This window comes from Clupea harengus, chromosome 9 (genome assembly GCF_900700415.2).
Source record: "Clupea harengus chromosome 9, Ch_v2.0.2, whole genome shotgun sequence".
NCBI classification, from domain to species: domain Eukaryota; kingdom Metazoa; phylum Chordata; class Actinopteri; order Clupeiformes; family Clupeidae; genus Clupea; species Clupea harengus.
In genome coordinates this window covers 8472277-8481047 of record NC_045160.1, presented here as the reverse complement: position 1 = coordinate 8481047, position 8771 = coordinate 8472277, and the positions used below count along the sequence as shown (strand labels likewise).

The following is an 8771-nucleotide window of genomic DNA, read 5'->3' as shown; positions in this document are numbered from 1 at the left end:
ATTATTTTGTATTTATATTATTATTAGTAGTAGTAGTACTGAAATCAGAATCTTAATTGCTATGTATGACACTCACCAATGGCTAGATGAAGACGGTGGCCAAAACATTGTAACCTTGTCCAGTCATTCAGTTCAAGTGCTTCGATGTGTGTGTGGCATTATCAGTGGTTAAACAGACTTGGTGACTCTCTCGCAATCCCCATGATTCAAGCGCTTCCCTTAGGTTTTGAGCTATCATTTCTCCTGTGTGGTCTTCCGGGAAATAGGAGGTCTGCAGACATCTACTGCACAGTATCCAGTCTTCGATGAAATGGGTTGTTAAACTCATATACGGCTGTGTGGTTCGGCTCGTCCGCATGTCTGTTGTTGTAGCATAATATAGAATACTGCGAAGCTCCTCTTCAATTTTGTGCCGGCATTCTCCATATAAGCGTGGCAACTCGACTTCGCTAAAGTGCTTGCGGCTTGGCATTACATACCTTGGGTTTTGATAAATTCTCTGAACCCCTTTTTTCTACTGTGTAAATCGGGACCATGTCTTTACATATATGGGTTGTAATGGCATGTGTTATTTCCTTCCATCTTTTTGATGTTTTGTCATACACAGTGCCTCTGGCAAAAGACTCTTCTAAACTCTTGTGACTGAGGTGCTTTTGCTTTTGTGTTTGGACCAATGGATGCGCCACCGCCACGCATCTTTCGGCATTCGTAGTACTCCTTTGCGTGCTTCATTTTTAAATGGTGAAAGAGGTTACTTGTATTTCCACCTCCAGCGATGACCGTCGTGCGACACAGTTTGCACAATACCATTTTCTGTTTGGTGTCGGATTTTCTAAATCCGAACCATGTCCACACGACAGAGGTTCCACCCTTTCTAGGAACAAGTTCTTCCTCATCTTGGGTTGGTTAGGAGCCCTCCTGCTCTGTAGTTACAATTTCGTTCTCACACATTCTATCATGGGGATCATACAGTGGGGAAATATACAAAATTAATGTCATACGGCATACAATTCAAAACAGCAGAACAGCGCTCATAAAAAGGTAACACTACACTGGTGTGGTGGAAAACGGCATGTACAACAAGACGTTACTGGCTATTATTTTAAGGCAACGACAGACTAATAATTGGGAACAGGTGAGGGGTGGAGACACAGATAAACGGAACACCACAAGGCAAGGGAACACTCTTGAGCACATGGCAGGAACAAGGAAGCACAAAGGACTACACACAGAAAGTAAACAAAGTAACTGGCAACCGGCAAACCGGAAGTAACACAAGAGCACGGAAGGACGGTGGCCGGGAGGTGCAAACCAACATTACAAAATCTGAAACACTTTTACAAAGCTTGAGACAAATTTACATTTTGAAAAACATTTTTACTAGAGCTGTCAATAGATAAAAAAAAAATTACTAATTAATCTCACATTTTTAAATTCATTAATCTAGATTAATCGTGATTAAAGGTTTGTTTTTCTTCTAAAGACTGAATCTTATCAATTAACGAGTAATCACTTCAGACAGGGTGTATTTTAGACAATGTTGTTTAATGGTATTTTTTTCGTGCTCTCTCGCCGTCATACAAGGAATGTATGCGAGACACAATTGTGCCCCTTGCCGGTAAATCGTAAGAATTGTCCCCTGAAGCAATTCGGAACATCTCAGTCAGCCCACCGTCTTCAACTATGTTGATGGGCCGACAGTCACTGGCAACCCAAACTGCTACAGCGTTGGTAACCTTTTCACGGGCTGGTCTAGTTATTTTCCTAGCGAAGTCGTGGAGTGTGGGTTGGCGACCATCTAACCTGGGACTGCTTTCTGTCGGGTGCTTTGCATTAAGGTGATAACTTAAAGACGAGCTGCTTCTGTGATAGCTAAATTCAGCTTGACAAATGCTACATACAACTTTAGTTTTGTTCGAAACTTTCCGCCCAACAATTCCTTAGCTCTCCCCATCTTCCACTACCGTCTCGATCAAACTGACTGCAGGCACGCGGTGGTTTCATGTCAGGAGTCAACGCACACCGGAAGTAAACAAAGTTGCGTTAACTGCGTTAAAATATTTTATCTCATTAATCTCGGCCACAATAATCTCATAGATCAACGCGTTAATTTTTACATTTCATAAAACAAAATGACATTACCATAATACATTTACAAGTCCCGAAACAATTTTACATTTCAGAAAACAAATAAACAAGACGTGAAACACTTTTACAAGTGCTGAAAAAAATGTACAAGTGGCGAAACTAATTTGCAAATGACAACCGGAAAGGGAATGTACCAACTCCGATGTTGTCCCGGAAGTGATGGAGTTCATGGTGACCCAAGACGGACAGTGATCGAGTGGTGTTTAGAGTTTTTAAATGTCGCAGACCAGACTGAACGACTAGATATGCTGCAGCAGTGCATAAAATGTTTTAATGAGGGACACTCGTACGCTGTAATCGTGGACATGATGTCATGTTTACACGGTGTACACATCAGCTTGAGGTCTCTGAAAAGCAAACTGAATGATGCCTGGTTATATCGCAGAAAGGATTTCTCCTCTACAAACATCATAATTAGCGAACTGGAACTTCGTGGACCTGGACAGCTGTTTGGCTACTGCATGATGTGGCAGGTGCTCACACAAAAGTACAATCTGCGAGTGAAGAGGGATCTTGCCCATTTTTATTCAGTGACATAAATAGCATGCTGTAACCCTACCCTATCAAAAATGAATACATTCTGCAAATTCTGTGTATGCGATATAGGAAGTAAACATTGTCTTAAAACAGTGCAGGAACCATGTAAAACTCTGTCCTACCACACTGTAGATTTGTGCTATTCTCACCTCTTGCAAAGCTTTCCATATTTCTTCATCAGTTATTAAATTAACTGTTGATTTGAATGAAGGCTGGCAAGATAATGTACAAGATCTTCTGACAGGAAATGGGGTCCTGGACCTCCATGTACAACTGACACTGTGATCATCTTTCCTGCCAGGGAGTATTCATCCTCCCTGACAGCTATGAATGAATTCATATTGCAAAATGAAAACATACAATACATTATATACTTTAAGATATTGAGGAAAAAAGCATATGCTGTGTAATATATATATATATATATATATATATGTTTAATGATCATTAACCAACCATTAGTATAGCACACATCTAACCCTATGCATACCATTTGCATTGTAGACCAAGAACCGATGTCCTTCTGGTCCATCAAAAATGGGCCGGTCTTTCAGGTGTTTCATTAGCAAAGTTAAAAAGTCTCGTCTTGGACTACCTGTGTCAATTCCCTCCTCAAAAACACCAGCATCATCAGTAAATCAGACCAGCATGTCACAGGTTTCAGAATATGTTTTACACTTGAAACCTCTGACAGCTCCATCCCAAACATCAGCCCTTGAGATGTTGAAACTGCTGACTCTTTTGTGATCAATAGGAAGCGACAGGTTTGCTACAATGTCAGGTAGTGTAATGTCCATCTCCTCCCTGTAATGACAAAAAAGGGATTTAATTAATGGATATCCCAGACAGTGCACACTTTTACAACAATTATTTAAATACCAGCAATATTGCACAATGAAAAAACAAACTGGAATGCCACACTCAAAAGCTAATTTTACACTGCTGTGTGTTGGAAATTCTCCACATTGACTGCAACCAGCTCCTCATCCTCTTCCTCAACACCTGGTGCATACAGGTCCGTGTATTTACTGTTGGGAAATTACAATTTCCATGTTAAAACATCTGAAACACAAATTTCTTCCCCATGATTTAAATTAAAAGTATGTGAGTCACTATATAATTGTTTTTTACCTTTAGCAAGTCTCTTTGTTTCAGATGGATCCATATCCTCAGCATCAGATATTACTATCTGAAAAACAAATTAAAAGCATTTACATTACATTACATTTAGTCATTTAGCAGACACTGTTGTCCAAAGCAACGTACAAGGGAGAAACAACAACACTAAGAAATGTCAGGCTGCCACAGTCTGCCCTATTACCTGACCAGGCCGAATTGTTGCTGAATGTCCCGATACATCTCTAAAACATGATAAAAATAATACAATTACTACATTAATTATTACTGTTCTTCAGGCCTACAATAGTCATCTAAGAATGTAAACGAATACAGGCAAGATTCCTATTGGTTGATTACCACTAGAAAAGGACCTCATTAAAAATGTTTGACTCCGTGACAAAGGCTAGATGCCAAAATGTACCTACCTTTCATCTTCAGGTTTGTGTTTGGGAGTACTTTGATTTTTTGGTTAAAAAACCTGACAGGAAACGCATTCATTTATCAACAATTTGTAATAGCTTTCATAACTGTTCCCTTACCACATACATTATATATATCAATGGTGAAAGGTTGTCAGTATTGTCAAAGATAAATCAATAAATACATCAATACATAAATAATTGATGTACCACTGTGTCAGCTCGATTTAATTCAGCTGTGCTCCTTGATGCGATGACAATTTCAGAATCAGAGTCTGAGGTATCATCCACTGGTGTTAAAACAAACAAACAACAGATCATGTAGATACTTCCTTCAGTAGAGTATCTAAAATATGTTAAAATATTGAATCATGAGCTCCACTAACCTCCTTTAAAATGTGTTTCTAGGCAAATGAAAAATGTGATCTTGGAATATGGCCTTCCTAGCTCCTTTTTATATTCTGCCAATTTGAATGGCCTTTTTCTGATCCAGGCGCATGAAGCACCTCTGAGCATTCTGGATACAAAAGGATGTACAGTCCTTTTTGCATGTCCTTGTTAAATGTTTTCATTGTTTGGACAGCTTGTTTCAGTACATCAGGTGCTGCTGCCTCTGGGTCTTCAAATAACAGGAGTGTTTTTCCCTCTTAGAGGTTTTAAATCAGTTCCATTTGGCACCATCAATCCAATGTTTATTTAATAAAATGACAAAGATAAGATTAATTTCATGTATTAAACATAGGTAAAATAAAAGACTATACATTCATCTGTGTTTCCCATTAATTATGGAGAATGTGGTGTCCCTCCATGGTCTAATTGGTGCCACCACAGTTTCATAGTGAGCCGAACATGTCTATAAGCTACACTCTATCGTTACAGTGTTTTGCCCAAGTGCTTTAGCAAAGCATCTCGCCCTGCACGAGAGCTTCTGTTATTCTGCCTAGAGCGCTATATGCCCTAAAATCTACGCAAGATACCCTCTTCAAAGATATTAGTTTTTCTTTTTAACTTAATTCAATCTGTACTATCAATCTACTATGATACAGATCCATTTATGAGTCACCTCAAGTCAGACAGTTGAGTATTGATAAGCTAATACAGTCAGTACAACTTACCTGGACGTGTTTTCGTTCTTTAGCCCGATGTTTTCCTCTCGGCCCATAGTTAAAAGACTGACGCTCTTTGGACTTTGAGCCTCTGTACTCCAGGAACTGTTTATATGATGGGCAAGGTTATTCTGCTGAAATTAACAAAGCTCCGTTTCAAAATAGAAAGTTAGCGGCCGATAACCAATAGCGCTATTCACTTTCATTCACATACTTCAAATAGCGAGCGTTATGCTGCACTTACTTTGTTTAGCATTATCCGGCTGTTGAGATGCCCCCTGTGCGCTTGGTCCTTCCGTCTGGTCTGCGCCATTTAAAAACTCTACAGACTGACCACACGAAAAACTAAATCACGTTAATCGGCTCATATGTTTGCCACAAAACGGGCAAAACACCACTCCATCTTGGGTCTCCATCAACTCCAACTGAGCGCTCCAATTATCACTTCCGGGCCAACCTCAGAGTTGGTACATTTCCTTTCCGGTTGATACAAGGTAAAAGCACAAGACAAGGACAAGGCACAATCCTGACATTTCCCCTTGAGGCAAAGTCTGATTTTATTTGGTCTTTCGTGTCACCTGCAATGAAGTGTTCTCCATCCCTCTTCTCTAGACAGGAAAATAACTTCCATTTCAGAGGCAGCACAGAAGACAGTGTGGGTACCTTTTCTCCACTTAGCGCATCAGTTAGGTCACTTATCGGGTCAAGTATCTCTCGAACAGTCTCTAAATTTGCCACATCAGAATCTTTTGGCATCAGAAGCCACATCTTTTTGTTTTCTGCCAAAACAGCACAGACAGGTTGTTGCTGTTGACAGAATCGGTCCACAATCTCAAAGGTGGAATTCCACCGGGTGGGCTCATCATGAATGAGCTTTTGCACAGGAACATTTAGGATCTTCCGTTTGTCTTTCAGGCTCCTTTGCATTTTATTCAACCTGGAAAATGCAGACAAGGTGGTCCGAAGCCTGGACAAGGTTGTTTTAATGTTTAATGCCTAAAGCCTTGCCTAGTGCCAAATGTAGATTATGCTCAAAACAGGGTATCCAAGTGTAATTTTCAAATCACTTTTTGTTGTTGGAGGCATTGCCAGTAGTTATACCAGCCATTTTTGACATGTCCAATCCCCATTTCTCACACACCATCTCCAGTGCTTCATGGATTGAATCTGCAGTATGGTCTGAATACAAAGCCTAAACACCAGGACGGCATTTCCCAGGTTTCTGTTACGTACTGGATCGTGAGTGCCATGTATGCATCAACTGCCCTGCTTGTCCAGAGGTCAGTGGTGAGAGCAAAACAAGGCTGACATTGAAGTTGAGCCTGAATAACCTGATTGGTCTCATTGTACATCTTTAGAATTTCATTGTTCATGAAATAATTTCGATATGGCATATATGGCCTGTCCAACAAGATTCCTAAGTCATTTTTTTCGACTGTGTATATTGGCACCTGATCAGTACAGATGAACTCAGCCACTGCTCTGTTTAACCTCTTCGCATCTTTTGAGCCTCTCATATTTCCGCTGGCCTTCAAACACAGCTGGAAGGGAACTTTGCATATTGAGATATTTTATCTTAATTCATGGAATAATATTTTTTCCTTAACTAAAACTAAAAATAATTAGCTCAAGATCCACCCTCAGGCTCCACCAGCGTGTAACCTACTGCATCAATTGTGTTTCATTTGGTGCACTTTTGTGTGCATTCTGACCTCATGATCATATAGGCCACATAAGTGAAATTGTAGGTTATTTTGCATGTATAGCGTTTTCTCTCTACAGTTTAATTTTGACAATGAATTGGGCTATGTTCTTGCAGCCAAATTGAAAGCTAGATCAACGTGTTAAACGAGGCTACATGCAATAGGGCTATCCGATATCCCTTCGGCTAACCTATCCTTAAAAAGGGGCCTTCTGCAACGATAAACACGACCTGTACTGATTAAATGCATCATTTTCAGATTATGGCAGTTAACATTACTAGTGTGAAAAATGCGGTTTCATTACGTTAACCACACCTCATTATGATCATTGTCCTATGCATCGTCGATTTTCTGCGATGGGGAGAATCGCTTGTTACGAAACAAGGCTAAGGCTAGTCGTGTTAGGCTGTATATGGGTGAGCTTGGGGGTGTGCATGTTTGCAATCACATTTGCTAACCTGTCTTTCTTTGAACTCTTTGAAAAGTTTGGGGTGTCTGTCTGAGAGGTGTTTTGCCATATTAGACGTGTTGCCTCCCTTTGTCTGAGTCGATTTGAAAAAAAAATTTGCAGACGGGTCTGTGTCTGTGGTCTTTCCTTCACCATCTGCGAATTCCAGATTTCACTTCTGAATGTTGCAAAAAGTTCCATTGATTTGAATGGGCCACCCCAACGTTTACCGCTGCCATTGGCAACGGGTTTTGTGCTTCTAATTCACATCTTTCATGCAAGTAGTCCAGTCATTACGTAATGGAAACTTAATTGAAGTCAGCAAGTAATGGGTTGCTATGCAACATTTGAAACTTTAAAGTTCTATTTTTTCTTAGCGGAAGTCACGAAATGGCAACATCATAATGATAAGCGGGATATCGATAGTCCGGAGCTCATTATCGAAAAATAAATCTAGCTGTGCGTCAAAGGCAAAATTTTAAGTGCGTATTCTGTGGCTCTGGACGAGAGTACTGACATAAATGATGATGCTCAGCTCGCGATTGTTTTCTGCGGTGTTAACAACCAGTTTGAAGTGACAGGAGAATTACTTTGGGTAAAAACAATGCAAGGCCGTACCACAGCTAAGGATGTATTTGAGCAACTGTGTGACGCAATTGAGCATGCTGGTCTGTCATGGAAGTCGCTCCAAGGAATAACAACAGACGGTGCACCATCAATGATCAGCATATCAGTAAACTATTCATTTTAGATCACTATAGATGGAAAGATGCTGTATTTTGACAGACAAATTAAATTATACCCTTGAAATATATTCATTATAAATACATTTATTTTATAAAATAAAATAATTATTTAAATAAAACTTTATTTAGTTTTCTGCTTTGTTTTGTTTGTTTGCAGCCTTGTTACCAACTATACAAAAGTGGTGCAGTACAGCAATTGCTTTGAAATGTGCATGTATGAAGGAAAAAATATAGATGTAGTTGTCAATGAAGACATTATCCCACTATTAATGCTGTATATGTAAGTCATGAGCTATCAATGAGACAAAGTGATCCAAAAATGCAACTTTAACAAACACCTTTATCCAAAGAGCATCTTGCATTGCCCAGGATTTGACACTCAGGTCAGCTAATTGTTATTTATCAACACTAACCATTGATCACACATGTTAAATTTGCCACAATCAAAAGTGGTATCTACAGTATTGTGATAGGCAAGCCAACAGATAAAAAATAAATCTGGCCCCCCACTGACCAGACTGTTTTTCAATTTTCATTTGTACATT

At 39.6% G+C, this 8771-nt stretch overlaps 1 pseudogene; it reads right to left on the bottom strand.

Annotated features, from left to right (window-relative positions):
- Positions 1-2653: 2653 nt before the first annotated feature.
- Positions 2654-6256, bottom strand: LOC105899804 (annotated as a pseudogene).
- Positions 6257-8771: the final 2515 nt, after the last annotated feature.